The sequence below is a fragment of the Apteryx rowi genome, unplaced genomic scaffold (assembly GCF_003343035.1).
Source record: "Apteryx rowi isolate R43461 unplaced genomic scaffold, aptRow1 scaffold_1, whole genome shotgun sequence".
Lineage (NCBI taxonomy): Eukaryota > Metazoa > Chordata > Aves > Apterygiformes > Apterygidae > Apteryx > Apteryx rowi.
Genome location: NW_020447196.1, coordinates 351,749 through 371,226, shown reverse-complemented (window position 1 = coordinate 371,226; position 19,478 = coordinate 351,749). Strand labels below are relative to the sequence as shown.

The 19,478-nt window shown below is 35.8% G+C and overlaps 1 long non-coding RNA gene across 2 annotated transcripts in view; it reads left to right on the top strand.

The window, feature by feature from the left end:
• LOC112962537 overlaps positions 1 to 19,478 on the top strand; it is a 211,132-nt gene that overhangs the window by 137,665 nt on the left and 53,989 nt on the right. Inside the window, exon 5 of one of the 2 annotated variants that reach the window (XR_003252344.1) lies at positions 6,896 to 7,605. The exons of the other annotated variant lie outside the window; for it this stretch is intronic. This is a non-coding gene — a long non-coding RNA (uncharacterized LOC112962537). Of the gene's footprint in view, positions 1 to 6,895; positions 7,606 to 19,478 lie in introns of those variants that run through there. 2 annotated transcript variants of the gene reach the window in all.

The following is a 19,478-nucleotide window of genomic DNA, read 5'->3' as shown; positions in this document are numbered from 1 at the left end:
TCTTTCTTTCTTTGCTGTCTAGTTGAATTGTATTAGTAAAAAGGGATCATAGAACTATCGCACACTACAGGATTACTATTTATAGCTTGTGTTGTTCAATACCAATTAACATCCATTTTATTGCAATATGAAATTATGCTAATGATGAGGCAGTATTAAGTATTTTTATTTTATTATTAATTCTTTTGGACAGGTACAATGTCAGCATAAAAGCAGCTACTGGGGAGATCAAAACTGGGAAAGATCAAACATTGCGAACATATTTTATTCTGTGACAATTTGTCAAAAATCATTAGGGTTTGTTTCATTTAGAGGTGTTACAGAATAGAATACAGAAGAATGCATATCAAAAGAGATTTAAGTGAGAAGCAAGAATGTTGATCTCAGATAAAAGATTACTCATATGCAAGGTTACAAAGCAGGTAAATAGGAAAATAAAAATAAGACCAGTCTATGAAACTGAATTACATGGGAGTTGAGAGGGAGGATCTGGTCCCAATCCTGTACCAAGCTCCAAATAGTGTCAGTACTCCTAATTTAAAAAGCACGTTGAAGAATCAGACCCTGTGCTGTTTAAAATAATATGTCAAACTGAATTTTACTCTATAGTGCTGTTTCTCTCTCTCTCCCTTGCTAACAGTACCTCCTGGCATAGTACTCCAGCCTTGTACAGGAACTCTAAGAACAAGTGCTATACAAACTATAAATAATTATTAGTAAAGGTTAACCTAAAGCAGGCTTTTATGTTGACAGAGTTTCTTTCATATTTTAAATTTAGTTTTCATGAAGTAGCTAGTTTCTATTTGGATTCCATATCTCATAATAATGAAAAGTTTTGTTAATTGCTAGATTATAAATCCCCTGACTAACAAACTCAAATACTTTTATCTCCAACTGAGAGCTTAAATGATGATATCAGGAAGCCACTTTTTGGCTCCTGTTATTTGAGTTCCTAATAGCTTAGAGCTTTGCAAAGTTTTAAAATATCAAGCCTTAAACAGCTTTAAGGCTGCTTAATGGCCTTCAAAGAGGTTTTAACAGAGGATTGTCTGCTGAAGAATTTCTAAGGCATGCAATACCTTTGCCAGCTGATGTTTGCTAGATTTAAAAATAACAAGAGCAACAACAAAACTTCCAACCTTGAAATTAATTACAAATTTGGAAAACGCTTTTTATAATCCTGATGTTACTATGATATTTTTCATTATATCTGAATGGCTACACTAGAATAGTGAATTTAACTAAAGAAAATATTTTCAACTTCTATCACCAAGTATAAAATCCCCTTTTCTGAATCTTAATGAGCTTGCAATTTGTGAAGGATTAGAGCCTTAACATTTTCTGCAGGTGGAGCTCTGACTGTCTGGAGCTGCTCGGAAGACAGTTGTGCTGGACCTGAGCACAAAACCCAACTTCAGTGAAAAGTGTGTATGACTGAAGAGTTTCTTGGGTAACATTTCATGTTCTTTGGGGATCAGAGGAAGGTGGCACCACATTGGCATCCTCCTTTCAGTTATTTGTTAGCCTGCTGTAATATGTAGTAGGATCATCCCGGGTTAGTGGACCACTTTTGCTTGCCATTTTGGCAATACTAGTTGGCGGTACTAGTTGTGCAGATTAAGGTCTGTGAGACATTCACTTTTCCCCAGTTTTCTTTCTGGCTTAAATGTATACGTGGACAAGATCTGTGTCCATTTAAATGTATGAAATCTAACAGAGACAGCCTCTCAGAATGGAAGGAGGTTTAACAAAGCAAAAAATCTGATGATTAACTGACTTTGTCTGCAGACATTTACATCTGATAGCAAAGTGTGGAGCCTTTGCTTTACTGTTTTTCCTACCTACTTTCTACAAGGTAATTACATCCACAAAGAAGGCTGGCTGTGGTAGATGACGTCCAAGACCTCTAGTATCCCACTTTTAAAATCATACTTGGCCACCAGGTTCCTGTACTTGCAGATGTATTGATTTACAGAAATAAAGGTGGTGTTCGTTCTCAAAGACTAGGTGGGGACAGCACAAAGATATTTTTATGAAGCTGCAGTGACAGAAACTCATTAGAGATGTCTCCTAACATTTGGCCTGTCCATGTGTGAGAAAACAGAGTAGGAAAATTTGAAGAATTTTTAAGGGCTGACATATAACACAAAATAACTTCAATATGTTTTAAACAAAAATAATTTTTTTAGCAATCATTTCAATATTTGAACCATTTTTAGAAAAAGATTTAAGAATATATTTCACCCAAGTATTTAGTATTAAAAGTAATATTTTGTAGGCAGTTAGTTCTTATAGCAGGTTATGCCCTTTTGGTATTTTGAAAATATAAAAGTCAATAACAGTTTCAAGCAAAGAAGATATTTTAGTTTGAACTCTGTCTGAGTTTTATAAGAATTATTTCATGAATTATTTCATATATTTTATTTCACACTCTGATTTAGCAAATAAAAGAAAGAGAGGCTGCAGATAATGCATGTTTTGTATGCACACTGGGGCTATACCTCTGAGTATTAGATTATACATAGAAATCCAGCTCTTTGTATATATATTAATTCCAGTGATGCATACACTCACATCAGATCTGCTATTTCCTTCTTCCCAGAAGCAGTGCATAGACTCATACCTTTTGTCTTACAAAATCAGGGCTGAGTATTGTACATTAGGCTATACTTGCAAGAGTAATTTGCAGAGGCAGAGTCATAAATGCAGATCCTCAGAATTTCTGAGCAAAGTTCTTGTAACAAGATCTACACAAAACAGAGGTGAGAACTTCTCTTGGAGAAATGATTATGACTTCTTTATTCTGAAGCTGTGGCTGCTCCAGTCTCAGTACAAGTTAGAGAAGTCCTAGTTGAGCTGAGAATTGATAAAGGAAAGTAAAACACTTATCTGCTTCACCAACTATCTCCTCTCCTTGGCGGGCTCTGCAGTTGGTGGAGGTGTGAGCTCTTCCATTTGTAGACCAATTGAAAGCTTCCCTTCCTCAGGGAGGGGAGGAAATCTGTACGACTATATTTTGGCTTTTCACACTGCTCAAGGGCACAATTTCAAATACAAGAGAATGCTGCTTGCCTTTATTAAGAGTAGTCAAAATTGTCTGGATTGTCATTTCTTTATCCACACAGGTGTTGAAATCTTGACATAAAACCAAGAGAAGTTTTCTAACACTTCTGCATTCTGACACCTCTCCTATAACTGGGAGAGTTAGTATGAATGAATGTACAGATCTATAGTCTCATTTTTAGAAAGCCTAATAATAGGGCAAAATGAAGTGTTGATCACCTGATACAGAGTTTCAGTGTATTAAACTTTGAAGAATCTCTGATTTTTTTCTGAAGAAATCTCATAACAATAATCTCTTAGCTCCTATATTCTGCACATAAAAAATTATCAAGCAGTTATCAAGCATGGAATAATCATCTATGGCCCGCAACTGTGCTGACCTTAAGTTTTGAAACAGAACATATGCATACCCAACAGACTGATGGCCCTACAGACCAGCTATTATTCTGTTGAAATGTAGGAACAGGAGAGGCTATGGAAGTACAGACTTTCCCCTTCTGTTCTATTTGCAAGTTTTTTCATTCCTAGTCTGGAGGGGATTGCAGCGTGAGACAGTACAGTTCAGTCCCAGACCTACTGTCCTCTCAGGTTCTAGTAATGTAGATCCAAATTAATGCCAGTTCTGAGGATGACTTTTAACATGTTGCTGCTTTTCCACCCACAACTGGATTGAATGTAACGTTAAATTCTTTCATATGGGTCGCCTAAACAGCTGTTGAATTGTAGAAGCTTCCAACCACTACTGATCTGAGTCAGGTTTGAACTGATGACCTGCTGATGAAAAGGCTGAGTCAGTTTTCAGTCCCCTGAGTTATTTAGACTGCCTGCAAATGCATAATTAACATTTAAGATGAAAGTCTTTTTTTAGTAGCAGGGGATGAGGGAAGAAGGTAGCCAGTGTTTAAAAATCTAAAACATGCTGATAAAATATTTTAAAGGAAATATCTATGCAGCTGTGAAGCGTGAAGTTTGATATCACAAAGGAAACATAATGAGTTACAAGTCAATCAGCATTTCACTAAAATAAATGGCTACACTTCTATTGTTTTGATGGATCAAGGATTGTGAGGGAGGGAGAGAGCAGCATGATAGTTAGGGCACTCATCTGAAGTTCAAGTCCATTGTCTGAATCAGGTCTCCCACATCACAGAGAACGCTATGTAAATTGATATATTCTGTGTAGGAGGTGTCTCTTTGCAGAAGATTTTGACCCTTCTGGTGTAGAACAGTCCTTTTGGTTTTAATTTCACGTTTTTTGTGGGAGAACAACCTTTCTTTCAACTAGTCTGTTTAGCAGGAAAGATGCATTGCAGGGAGTTTGCCCATTTCCTTTCAAAATAGGGATATTCTCTGAGTTAAGCCAAGTTTAGTTTTACATTTGCCAGTAATGGAATTTCCATAGCATCTCCTGGGAGATTTTTTGATGTGTAGATATCAATGTTATTGGGTTTTTCATGATAGACGCCATAACTATTTCTTCTCTTAATATTATCCCATGACTCCTAATTAAACACACACAACCTTTTGTAAATTATCCTGTTTTCCTTTGATGCATTTATTCAGTTTTCTATCTGCAGATTTTCATCATAGGCAAGCCACAGTTATGGCCACCAACAGTGGCAGAAACAGGAAGGTAATTTTAAGCCAGTTTTACACAGAAAGAAGTTTGTAGAAACATAGTAACATAAATGAGAGAGGCAGTTTTCTTGGCAGTATTTCTGTATCTGTGAAAACCTTGCTGTTACATTGTCCAAGACAAATAAACAAAACTCCCAAACAAACACCCCCCCTTTCCCAGCTCATTTCTTTCAAACAGGATTTTTTCAGGTAGAAGTTGTAATTAAATTGGGACATTTCACCTGCAGTGATGAATGTTTCTGAGTGAAGACCAAGCCATCCAGCAGCGGTTCTCTGCAGGTGAGGCTGAGGTACAGGCCGGAATGTGCAAATAAACTGCTGGTTCTTACTTTGTAAGGGGCCAGGTTTTATGTCTCTGTACCATATTGCTGAATTGATAGTGCTAGGATATGTACTGTAGTGACATTTGTATGCTTCTGGATGGAGTCAGATGAGATTATTGTACTTGTTGCAAGTGACAGCTGGCAGCAGAGTTGCTGTTAGTAGGATGGAAATATCTGCTACCCAAGAAAGAGGATAAGAAGAAATAGGAGTTCCAGGATGGGGTAGAAATGAAAAGCTGGATCTACTGGGACACTAGCATTGTCTGAAAGTTTGGGAACTTATCTCTATAAGGTTGTCTTGAAGGTGAGCCCTTCTCTTAAGATGATAATACTTAACTCGCTTGTGCAAGGCCTTGTCTAAATGTCAAACTAATTCCTGTTTACATGTGATAAATAAAATAGAAAATACAAATTAGGACATCACTAGAATATATGGCTGGAAGGGATTTCATCACCGCTTTTATTATTGAAAAGCTCTTTTCTAATTTTTGGCCTGAATTTTTTCATGTTCTGTTTGCTTCCATTTGGTCTTATGGCATCATCATTCAACAGCTTAAGAAATGCTCTTCTTTCAGTGATGCTTACCTCCCCTCTTGTATTTACAGACAGCCATCAGATTGTCCCTTAGCCTTCATTTTGCTAGACCAAGTAAGCCAAGTTCTTTTTTATCCTCTTTCAAGCTCTCCTTGCACCTTGTCAGTCTGCACCTTCCCTTTCTGATGCTTTTCCAGGTTGAGTTCATCTTTTAAACAAAGGTCATCATCAGCATTATAGATAGTATTCCAGATCAGATTTTATTTTCCCTCCTCTCACAAAAAATATTCAAGTTATAGTCTGACCGAGAATGTCAGGATTTTGCATAGGTGAGAGAGAAATCTCCTTCCCTATTAGAGCTCTGTATCTTTTCCCTTTCACTTTGTTTCATGATTTCAATTATTTTTGATAATATGCATGAAATAATTTTCATTTACAGGAACAAAGGTCAACATAGAAATATGATTTTGTTTTTGTTAAGCTTATTTGTGAAGGTTCTCTTTTTCCTATCTTTTATCCCAAATGCTACGCTAAATTAAAAATGGACATGTGGCAATGTTCTTTTTGTAATAAAACTGTGTATTAAGTAGCCCTCAAAGATCAGTAAATAAGCAAGTTACAGAAATAAGCACTTAATAAACATTTTTAAAGGATTTTAAAGTTTTAAACATATAGTGCAAAAGTGTTCAGTGCAGTGTTCTCTACATGGAAAATGTTAAGTTTGCACAAGTTATCTTTGGTAAAATAATTTTAATAAAACTAATTCTAAGGCATATCTGGTTTGTGTACTTGGAATTAAGAACACTGCTTTTAGGAGCAGGTTATATTAGTTTGTACATTTCACAATTTGGTAGGAAAGACCAAGAAAAGCAGCTCCCTACTTCCCATTTCATTGTGTGCTACACAGTGACACTCTTTATTGTGCAGAAGTGAATCTGACAAAAGTAACTCACTGAAGTTATTAGAATTGCTTGTATTTTAAGATACAGCTCCCTGAGTGAAGTCCTACCTCCATCAAAATATGAGATTTTTCCACTGACTTGATTAGAGTAGATTTTTAACTTAAGTGTATCATAATGTAGCCTTACAGCTGTTTGTGTCTAAAGCAAAGTCGCTATATATTTAATTTGTTTACTGTATGTTAAAAACAAATACCTTCCCCTCATTGAAATGTCTGACCAAGAAAAGATGAGATTTACATGAAGTAGACGTGAATGAAGGGTGAATACAGTAGTTAGGAAAACAGTCCCACCAGGAAGCATATACAAAAATGATGAATTGGAAAGTAAAATTGTAATTCTCTGAATAACTAACTGATTTAATTTTTACTTCCACAGAAGAAAGTCTGCAATAATAATAATAATTGAAAAAGCTTCCAGAAGGATTAGTTAATGAATTACTAACTACTCATGACAGCAGTGGAATATTTTTAATATGTCTGCCTGTGAGAAGTCAGCCCCAGGTCAGACCAGCACTATGTCTCTGCCTCACTTACACCTTCAAAAATGGATTTTGGCAAAACCTTTCACTGACATTCCTTAGAGAAGAGATGGAGAAGCATGGAGAATTATTTGCCAGAGTCACTAACAGCTGTTTGAGATCTTACTATAAAGTGGTGAACATGGTCAGTTCTCACTGAAGTCAGCAGGAGCTTGAGAATACTTAATAGGCTGTGGAAGAGAAATGCTGACATTTACGTGAGAAATTGTTTTTAAAACAGTATTTACACAAATACAAATATTAATTAGCCTTCTGTTAACAAATGACTGCCTGAAATACAAAGTTGCATAAACCCATAATGAGTTGGAGTTTATCTGCTAGTTATCTTTGTCATACAAAATTTCATATTCTATTAAATGGCAAAATACAAGACTATATAATTTGCTGCAAGATAAATTGCCATATTTTCTTAGTTTCTTTTGGGATGAAAAATATAGACATCCAGTCCAAAAGATTTTTTGAGGAGATAGTAAATAATCAAATCACTTCAGTTTTTCTCTTTTTATTGTAATTTCACCATATCTTGGTCAGATTGCTACAGGAAGAAAAACAACTCATAATTTAATTACATCTTTCTTTTATTTTTGAATGGATCTATATAATTTCTAATATTTGCTCATAATAAACTTTACATTGGACACACTAGGTTCAGTGTTGTTCACTTGTCATCCTGTCCTGCCTTGCCATGTAATCTTGGTAATGACAGTGCTTGAGACCACTTGGCCACTTCAAATTGAATTGATCTTCAGGGAATACAGAAGTATAGGACCAGCAAATGTTAGTTTTATTCATGCTTCAGACATCCATAACATCCATAAGCAGGAAAGGGATTTAGGATTATACTAGTAGTCTGGGAGGTCTACTTCTGTGAGAGTAGTGATACCTGATTCTGTCTCATCACAGTCAGGACAATAAGAATGAAAACACGTTCTCCTTTATTTTTCTTCTTATGGTGCTTTTCTTCTTTCTCATAATTATACCACATTTCATTATACATTACATTTGTGATGGAGGGTTCTAGATGGTAAGCAATTTCAGTGGGAAAAATTTGAGGTCCCATGGAATTAATTAGCTCAATTTAAAATGTCCCATTAGTACTATATTGTTTCAGGACAATTTTCACATTATATCAATCATTGCTGAGAAGGATAAAATAAAGTGATTTCCGGTGCCTTTGCAACTGCGTTCTTCTTTTTTACCAAACAGTCTTATGATCAATCTAGATAATCTCTGAGTTGAAGACAAAAACATAGACCAGAAAGGTACCCTTCTGCTCTTCCTTCGCACTGAGGTTATCCTTTCTCTCAAAAGACAGGCATCTGGGAATCTTTAATGCTCATTAATAGGAAAAATATTGAAGATACTCTTCACATTTTCATACTGTCTCTAGTGAAAAAGGTCACACCTGAGTTGCAGAACTGGCACTGAATAATTCACTATAAACCACTGTATACTGCTGTGCTTGAAAACTACAGTATTTAGTTTGACTGAAGAGAAAAAATAGTGCTGGTAAGAAAAGGAAGAAGAGATCAGTAAGTAGTGTCTTCAGTTTGTTCTTTTCTCTTTTAATACTGAACATATTCCCCACCCTACTCCTTTTACAAAGAGCAGTAGGAGGAAACGTGTAGATGAACACTAACATCATGCCCCTTCCAGATTACACCTAAATATTTTTGAACAAGAGACAAGCAACAGAGAGGGAGGGATCATTTTCATTTTCACTGATGTAACTGCATTTAAAATGAAGCTGTCCTGTATAAACAAAAGCTTACCTTATATTTGAGAGCCATCTCTCCTAGAAATAAAAATATGTCTGGGTTTAGCTAAAGTACTTTTAGCTAAATAAAATCACTACTAAGGAATTTCAGACAAGGAATTGGACTACATGCATTATTTGAAAGTGTGTAGTATGATCTCTATGAAGTCCAAGAAAAATGGAAAAAAGAGTATCAAGAAGTACCTAATAATCCTGCCACCTTCTAGAGCATGTTTAAAGCAAACTCTCTGCCAAAATTTCCTGCCAAAATTGTTACAGCCAGTGCAATACCACTAGCTTCAGCAATGATGGTATGTTAGTGTTGACTGAGTCATCTAAATTGCTTTGCAGGAGTGATAGGAAACATGCTGATTAAAACCTTAGTGACTTTCAACATTGGCATTGCTGTTATTATTGTATTAATGGATACAACTGATTGTAGAAAACATAGTCTGGTGCAGTTTTTCAGTGTTGTTAAAGCAATCTTGGTCAAGGTAAACAGTGGTTTCCAGGTAAGAAGTTTGTTTAATTCACCTATCATGCCAGCTGACCAAGAGTCAAAAAATAATGAGTTCTGAGGCCTCAAGGGGATTTATTTTCAAATTATGGTGGCTTCAAGTGGGCTTAAAAGGGAAAAACTTTTTTTTTTCAATGAATAAAATGTGAATGATGGTATAAGGACACACAGGAAACTCATTAGTTTAAATTAATGTTACTTGAACCACAAGGTAACAAAAAATAGAAAATGGAATAAGTTGGACTGCATGTTAGTCAAGCTAATCTACCTGCTGCTTAAGCAAGCATCTAGTTTAGTCAACTAGAAGCATCTCACTTGATGCTGAAAGAAAGCATTTACATTTATAAAAGAGATGCTTAAATAAAAATATCAGTGTCATAAAATCATTGTCCTGTCTGCTGAGGAAGTGCAGTAAATGTTGAAAGGAAAGTTACAGTTAAAATCATGACAAAGAGTAGATTACATTTCTCAACCTCTGTCACCACAAGAGAAGGACATGTGAAGGATAGTACCTAAGTTGAAACCTCTGTATTCTGGATGTTCTGCAATATGCCACATCAGTGGATAAAGAGCAGAGTTCAAGCAAAATGTCATAGTCTGGTCATCTCCTGAACAGCAAAGGATGTGCATAGGAGATGTGCGCTATCAGTAAGCTATTCTGAATATGGTCAGCAAAAGAATTGCTAAACAACTTTTCAACACAAAATAACTAGAGTCTTGGAAATATTAACAAGTAATAGCTTGTCTTTTGATTTTTGTCTTGTGCACATAGTTTTTAAAAGTGTTAGATAATCCTGTTAAAATGGCATAGCAAACAAGGACCACTTGAGGAAGATGGGGAATAGCTGTAGTATACTCCAAACAGTGTAAATTAAATTTAAACCATGCAGTTTATACTGAGATGCCCAGGTAGTACTAGAAACAAGAGCACAGAAGAGGCATACAGACAGCCAGACTTTTACTGGCAAGTTCCAAGATTGCACCTAGTTAGTGGCCAAGATCGCCATCCAAACTTAATGGCAAATGCCAGTTTGATTCCAGAGCTGGCATGCAAGTTGAACATATTTCCATGGATTTCACAACTGGGTTGATAAAAGGCAAATTTTATGTCAGAAAGTTGATTACACTCTTAACTTTAGGTGCTACTGTCACAGCCATTTATTTCATCTGCTGGCTTCCTATGAGATTTTATTAAGTTATTTTATATTTCATATTTGCTGTTAAGGTCTATTTGAGGGAAAAATTGCTTAAAAGGTGCAAATTTGAAATACTTCAAAACACTCTTGTAAATAGGCAGGTGTTTAAAATGTGATAAAATTATGACATAACCTTAGATTGTCCATCCTCTCTGCTTTTATTTTTCACCTGAGTATTATAGTTTCATTTATATTTCTCTTCTACAATCTAGGTATACATAGATTGGATTAGATTATTAGGTAATTATTTCTTATATGAAAGCTCTGTAAATGTAAGGGAGCGCTCTACCTTTTAAGCCATATGACCTCTTTGTGATGAAAATGCAATAATGGCAAGATGCTGCACTCTTCATTGCCTAATCTTCCATGGTGGTGTTCTTCCCTAATGCCTTTTTATGTCTTGCTCTTTCCTACATGAAAAGCGCTTTCAGGCATTTGTACATCCTTGAAACATTTTTACATTTTCTCTGATGTCTGTGGCTTGCCAAGTACTGGCAGAGTTATAACTAGTCATTCTGGAAGACAGAGGTGTTTTTGTATCTTCTTCCCTCTGCTCTTTTTTTACTCTCCACTTAAGTGTCAATGAACAAAGTTAAGTGTAAAGTTGCACAAAGCACTTAATATGACAGTGCTATTCCAAGAGAGGGACATTGTATGGCTAAGGTTATTTCTTTAGGGTTGAGCAGCCTAAATATCCAAACTCGTACTTGCTTGCCACCTCCCCCAAATGAAACAGTCTGAACAGTCTGACCAATTGATGAGTAGGCAGAGTGCCACCTGAACACACGGGCACGCGTTTGGACAGCAAAGAAACTCTGTCTGAGCACCAAATGTGTTTGCTGGATCCTGGCTGCAGAGCCCGGAATCCCAAACAGCTGTCCATTCTGAAGTTATGCATCAGTGGACAGGAGAATATGAAAATGTTAATCTAACTTTTGGCTGGATTGGTTTAGAAAATGCCTGTTTATCTGCATAGAGAGTTTGGCTCTGTTACATTAATCATGGTGGTGTACAGAGGGATGTTAGAGAACCCCAGAGAACCTTTTATTATTTATCAGACTGAGAAAAATTAACGTATCTAGCCAAAACAGTAGCAGTTGCCTTTCTACTGAGATGCCAGAAATGTACTGGCTGTTGCATAAGTGATAACAGTGACTTCAGCCATTTCAGAGGTGCCTCATTTCACTTCTGTAAAACTATTACCAATGCCATGTCCTACTCAAAGGACACAAGGCAAAGCATGCTTTGCATATCTAGTTGCAGACCTTCTATCATGGCATCAAGAAAAGTACAATATCTCCTTCCCAGAAGCAGTGGGCAATATTTGTGTAGTGAAAGAAGAAAAAAGTTCTGACTTTTTCAGACCTTTAAAATATATTTATCAGTATAGCTGTAAAATTTGTATTTATTAAAATTCTTAATCAAATTTATTTGAATACCAAAGAGGCTTCTCCAGAACTGTGACCTGAACCTTTGTAATCAAGTCTCTGATGCAAGAATGGAAGATGGCATTTTCCAGGAGCTTGGCTCCTCACTTCTCATGTATAGGGTCCACATTTATGAGTCAAAATCCCATCCTGAGGCCTGTAGCCAGAAATGGCTGAGGAGACGAAGGATTTCCCAGTAATATCCTGTAACATTACACATGGAGTAGAAACTGAACCTCAGTGAACCTCTGTATGGGCATCTTCAGCTTTGTGTAGGGAGCTGTACCACTGAGGCACTGAATTCGGTAGGATAGGAGGAAGAAAACTGAGCCCCAAGCTCTGCTGTTTCATGCCTCCTTTTGTGATCTAGGGCCAATAGTTTCCAATGGAAAAAAAAAAAAAGGAAAAAAGAAAAAAGCTTAGCAACTGTTTGCATGTAATTCTTTCAGTGAATCAGGAGACATGTTTGCCAAGCGTGCATGGCTGTCAGCATCTTCACCCAAGGCAGTACCACAATCCAAACCTCTACTACTATTCACAGCAAGTAGGTAATAATTCCAGCGTAAGCAGGAAACAGAACAGCCTGATAGGAAAGCTGTTTGTCTAGAACCCTCTCTATGTTGCTCTGATTTCTTTTGCTGCTTCTCCTATGACCTTCCTCAGCTTCTTTCACACACCATATTTAGAAAGACAGCAAGCCGTGGCAAGGCAAGGTGCGCTGGTGGTCTCTCCATACTCCAGGGAGCTTCAAGGAGAGTGTTTGATCAAGGAAGACTGTAAATTTTATTTTCCTATGCAGACTGAAGGAAAGAGACTCAAAAAAAAAGTTGTAAATTAAGTGAGATGGTACTATTTTTATGTGTGCCCAGTACCGTACCATTTCATTTGCAAAAATAGATTTTAATTTATTTAAACTTCTTTTAGCCAGGTGAATTAGTGTAACGTTMAAACCAGAGATCTAGCCAATACTGCAATTGCTTTGTTACTGAATACAGAACAGAAGAATCATTGGTACCTAGATATTGTGTATTCTGGAAACAGTGCATCTCGACTGTTTGATTCCTTAATGAAAAAGCAGGGTAGGCAGTAGAAAATGGAAGCAACCTAACTTGGGTCTCTTCTCCACCAGGTTAAGTAAAACTTTGTTCTGTAAGCATTTTTCTATATTTATACCAAATTGTAGTTATATATTCTATTGATATACTTCTAAATAATTCTTTGAAGTCTGTTTGGCATTTGCTGAATTTATTTTTTATGCTGTTAAAATAATTCCGTTTAGTTAATGGATTATATGGTCACCTTTAATGCAGAATTCTTTAAAATGTTATAGAGGAAACTTGTCTGGATAAATACAAAATAAGTAAGCTAACCAAGCCTTCAAAGTAATTCAGTCCTATTGAAAATTGGTTTCTCAGTTTGTAAAATGTCAGAGGCTTATAGTCTCCTCTAATTTCACTTACCATTCACAGGTATCAGGAGGGCCAGGGAAACTATGAATTTATGGCTTATTTTCTGCTAGTAAACTTACCAAATAATTAAGAAGTAGATAGTAAATAAATTTATGAATAAATTATTGGAATTTATGTCACTGCTGTTTGTTTGTCGAAGCATTGTTTCTGAACGTCAAGTGATTTTTAAACAGAATACATCTGTAGTCAAATTGCAATGTTTATTATTATCATGTAAAAATGTGTCAACAAATCAGGGAGTAGAAACAGTACTAATGACTAATCTATTTCACACTATACATTTTCAAATATGTATTACTGAATAGTTGTAACAAGCAATTTATCTATAGTCCGGAAATTATCTGTCTGAAACTATTTGGAAAAGACTTGCAAAGAGCAAATATACTATAGGAAATTCATAACGGTTTCATATAATTCATTGCAAATCAAATTCATGGCATTTTTCATTTAAAAATAGTGTTTTGTCAACACTTTTATAAATACTAACTACATCTGTGTATTCTTGCAGTGAGAATGCAGATCACATGGCTGGTTACTGCTCCATGTTGTATCTTCTAAAGAACACTTTGCTATTTTTTCCCCAGTAAAATGTTAACCTGGTTTTATGTCATATTTATCTGTTCCCTTGTTGACTGCGAGTGCATAGTTCCTGTGTAATATCATTTTCTTCAAGCTTTTATATACTGTTTGCTATTCATATCATGTGGTAAATACAAAAACAGGCAAACTCATTTTTTCAATGTTAATATGCTTTTGTGAGCTCCAAGTTTCCAAGGGCATTCTGAAGCCAGAGAGAGGCTGAAAGTGGACAGGAGTCAACAATCTGATAATGATAGGCATCCCTACAGCTCAGAGCTAACATCAACATCCTTTCCCTCTTTAAACTTGAATATCAAGCTTTCAAAATTCAATTTCATTCCAGAGAGATTTTCATTTTGCTAGCAATCTACCGTGCTCCCTGAATTAGCATGGTGTGTTGGAATCTACATGATATTGCCACATCCTCCATATGTGCTTATTGTGTAGAGAATAGATTTGCACTGTTTGAGCAAGGAGACACCCGGCCAGTTGAGTTTAGATAGGATATATGTGTTGTTTCATATAAGTACATAACATTTAGGATGGGATTTGTCTTAATTAATTTTAACACTTCTAAAATGTGTTATCTAAGCTATAGCTTCTCTCTGTAGTCAGTGAAGAGAGGTGAGCTTTTAGAAAGTAATTAATCCCATTTTAACATAAATGTCTAAGTGTCTAAGGCAGGTGGGATGCATGAGTCTCTGGAGGTCTCTCTCTCTCTCTCTCTCCTCCTCTCTCCCCATTAACTTTAGAGATGACTACAAGACTAGCTTAGGTCAGGTTCCTAACTTTTAGATTAAATTAGGTGACATGTAGATTAGAGATTTAACTAACAGCGTATTGTTATGGTGGACTTTGTATTTGATATATACATCATCCATCATTCCTTGAGTTGTTGTCACTGTGTCTTGGGGACCATCTGAGTAGAAATCTTTACTTTTTCCTGAGGTTAAGTCAGGTTTTTGCCATAATTTGTAAGTATTCCTTCCTCCCTTGAGCATCTCCTTTTATTTAAGATTGCCCACCATGTTGCTAATTGGACTATATTTCATTTGATTAGCTTATTCTGGCATGGACATATTGACATCAACAGCATTTGCTCCACTCTTCAAATTTGCATAATGATGCATGCATGAGATTTGTAAGGCTATTATGCAATAATAAGCTATGTATTTCCATAATTATGTCATAAGCAATTCTGCTATGAGTAGTGTCAGTGAAGTCAAATAGAAATGACATTACAGTCATAAAAACATCAGAAAAACACTTGTCTGCAATAATATTAGCAATGACCTTACAGCTTCTGGTGCCCCAAGTGAAACTAGATCATTGCAAACCATGTAGTTTGATAGATGAGTATATTTATAAGAGGGATCTTGTTTAGTAAAATGGAAGTTTTTGAATGCAACTACCCCATAGAAACAGTGCCAACAAGGACTCATCCTTTCTTTGTAGACAGTATCAAAAAAATTCGTAAACAAACAGAAGGAGCTAGTGTAATGGAGGAAGGGGCCAGGATAATAATGCTTCTGTGACATTAAAATCAGAGAGGACCTAAATTTCTATCAGACCAGATTGCAGTATTTTGAAAAGTTGCGGAGAAGATGGGGTGAGAATTCAAATCTGGAAGTGAATTTTTTGGTTGAATCTCATCTCTGTAACTGGCATATGAAAACAGTACCTGGCTCTCTTCCACTTCCCTTTTTGTACTCCTGGTTCCTTTAAGGAAGAACATTTAGATAATGGGGCTTGAATTTTTTGATACAGACCCATCTGTAGTTAAAAAGTTGTACATCCCTTACATACAGCTGGGCTGTATGTATTTTTCCTTTCTTGGATTTTTAGGGTACTCTATTCTTGTTTTTCTGGCTTTAGCTCAAAGGTGGGCTTTAATGAGACAAATCAGAATGTCAATTTTAATCTTTTTCCTTTATGGTTTTCTTATTAAAACTTTGTTATAAATATCAATAAGAGATTAGTGATGAGTGAAGTAAGAAAATTATGTATACATTATTTTTAAAAATAGCAATAAAGGAGCTCTGCCAGCAGTCAGCAGTTTTTAGAGAGTGAAACTGAAGGGAGTAGCAAGTTTTTAATAAGACTAAATGAATACTCAGGTGACCTACGCATGTGATTGCTACTTCCACACAGGTAGTGCAGACAGTTGGTTATTTCAAACATTGTTACCATATTACATTGCTATCTGTGCAAGCATGTTTTATGATTTTATTTTCCATTTTTGTTTTTGTATAGTATTTTGATTACGGTTCTGTACTTTATTTTGATGTTCACAAAGAATAATAATTTGTAGTCATGAAGTGGTAGTATTTTTGGATCATTTAAAAATATTAAAATATATATAATGCAGCTATCTAGAAAATAATTTGTAGCTAAGATTGCCTGAACTTTATATGTTCATTTACTTGGCTGTAAATAATTAGCCTAGCTTTGACTCCTGTGCTTTATTATGCAAACTTAACATTCATCTATGCAGAGAACACTGCACTGAAAATTTTTGCAATATATGTTTAAAACTTTAAAATCCTTTAAAAATATTTCTTTAATAAGTGCTTATTTCTGTTAAATTGATTTTTATTAATCTTTGATGACTACTTAATACACAGTTTTATTACAAAAAGGACATTGCCACATGTCTATTTTTAATTTATCATAACATTTGGGATAAAAGATAGAAAAAAAAAGATCCTTTACAAACAAACATAACAAAAATAAAATCATGCTTAATGTACCATTTTGCATTGGAAGGCTTGGTTGAAGGGGTCCTGTGTGGGATCTGGTTTCCATTAGTTCATTTAAAGTATATGCTACCTGAATTTTTTTTTTTATTTCTCATTGCTTTATCAAATGATTATTTAAATATTATGACAATGAACTTCCCAGATTGTTGCCATGAAAAGCAAATGTGATAGAACATGCGCTAGTCTGGCATTATTGAAAAAGTCAGTTATGTTGATGCTGCTTATAAAAGGAGAAGCTTCTGTTTAAAACATTAAAAAGTCTTAGTAAAATCTGATCAGATTTATTATCAAGTACTTTTAATTTTTTCTAAGCAAGGATATCCAGGCAGGGCCAGAATAGTCCTTTTGAGACTGTAAATGCACATGCTTAGAGAGGAGCATGTTGGAAAGTCATCAGAGCTGACTTGTCTGTTTAGGAGACAAATCTCGGTGTGGATATTTAGGCTGAAGGGAAACCAAATCTTTAACAGAACTGATCATGCAGATTTTATCCTACTGTGGCCATTTATTATTACACACAAAATTTGTTCTACTGATTGAGCAAAAGCAATTCAGCCGCCCACCTCTGTCTCTGTTGACTGTGATTCTGCTTGTAAGGAGCAAACCACATATATAAAGAAATTACAAACTGAAACTAAGCGCACATCTCTCTCAATCTTCCAATAAAAGCTTTTTGAACCAAGGGCACAGACTGCCTGACCAGTGAGCCGTGTGATAAAGCACAAACAGTGCAGGAAATGAAAACCCTAGGAGTAGCAGATGATGTGGGCAGGAGGCACAGGTATTTCACTCAACTCTATCTGGTTCACTCCCCAGGCTCTCAAAGAAAACTTAAACATTATTTACTCAACCATGTGCTAGTTAAAACCAATATCTCTAGACCATCTGTTCAGGAAGATGACCTCATGCAACTTTCTGCCCCAACATTACGTCAGTGTAATTCTGGCTAATCAATCTCTGCTTGATAACATTCTCTTAGAGCTTTCCTTACCTATAGGAAAGAAAAAGGTAGGCTTAGATTTCGTTGGATATTTCAGCATCATTTTAAGAAACAAAGTAAGACCTTTATTTGTTATAAAACAGCTTAGATCTGTGTGAATTTCTCTGATATACACCAGATGAAGGGCTGGCCTGTGTATATTTAGTATATCAGGCCTATAATTATATTATACTGTCTGTTCACAATGAAGTGTGTTCCTTTTCAGGACACTTTGCAAAGGGATCATCTTTGACTGGATCTTCAGGCTTTTCTCATCTCTAGCTATTGTCATCCAGTTCAGGTACTCATGTTAAAATCAGATTGCTTTTATAAGAAAATATCATGGTGCAGTAAAATGTCTAAAATAATTCCTAACATGAATAACCTTTCAGAGTGAAGTGCGGTTGTGCATCACAGACCTTATATGTCAAAATGGCTTTGGTTTTAGCAAAAGAATCTTGCAAATAAATAAATAAATAAGCGGAAAGTAGAAGGACAATTCAGTGTCTCAGCAGAGAAGTTTCTGAATGAGAAGTGTAAAGAGTGAACAATGATCTTTCAAATTAAGCACATGAATTTCCATTTCCGTGCAATTCCGTGCAATTTATCACCAAAATGGATGCCTGATGATCACCAAGAACTGAGTCAGGAGTTTTAACCAATTCTACCGCATTCTGTTCAAGATAGTGTTGGATATTTAATCCATATGCTCACCAAGTATCCAAAGAGATGAGAATACATTTTTTTAAATGTTGCTTGCTCTCTAGATTTTATATTATGCTTGTTTAGTCAAATCCAGTTTACATACCTTAACCCCACTGTAACTGTGAGCAGAATTTGGTCTAACATTCCCCTTGAAATGCTATGAAAGCATGGTCAGACATTCTGGCACTGAATTTGGTCATATCACTGTCACTTCTGTTTGTTCATTCACACCTTTGCTGCTTTTTGATATGGTTCCTGTTTGTTGCCAGGCAACTATAGCTGTATTATGCAGGGTTCTGCTGTACAACCAGAACTAAATTGCAGTGCATAGTAAAGTAGCAACTGATGTTAGGCTGTACTTTTCTTTTCTTTTTTTTTTTAATCACTCCATGCATTTGCTTTCAGACTGGTTGTTTCTAATGAAGTGGTGTTTGAAGGTTGCAAACTTTCCAACTATATAATTAACAGAAAAATAAGATTGATCAAGAATGCAGTGAAATGGAAAAAACAGACAGAAAGGCATTTTTATGTTGTGTTCTGACTCTTTTGAAACAGCTTTGGGATGTGCCATGGCTCTTTTGAGGCATCATGTGGTATCATGTTCCTCAGGTTAAGCATGTTGCATTAGAGAGCTAACAAGCATCAGCACTATCCAGAAACAGGCAGAAATACTGGGCGGTTGATTAATCTCATTTTGTTTAGATGGTTGTAAAACCTCCAGGCACAAAGAGGTTCTGTGTGTGCGTGTGTGTGTGCGCGCATGTGCGTGCGCGTATGTATGGTTTTTATAGCACAGTGATATGTGAAGCTGGGGGCAACTGCTGTTCTATCCATTAGAGCTATAAACTTCTTTAATGAATCTGGACAAGAGATGGTAGGGAAAACATTTAGTATAAGACCCTGCAAAATCTCTCTAAAAAGACAAATAAGGAAGGAAATTTACTATTGCTGTGAATGAATACATGTCTACTGCCTAGGAGGATAAATCTCACACAGGGAATTCATTTACATGCTATTAAAGTTGACATGTTAA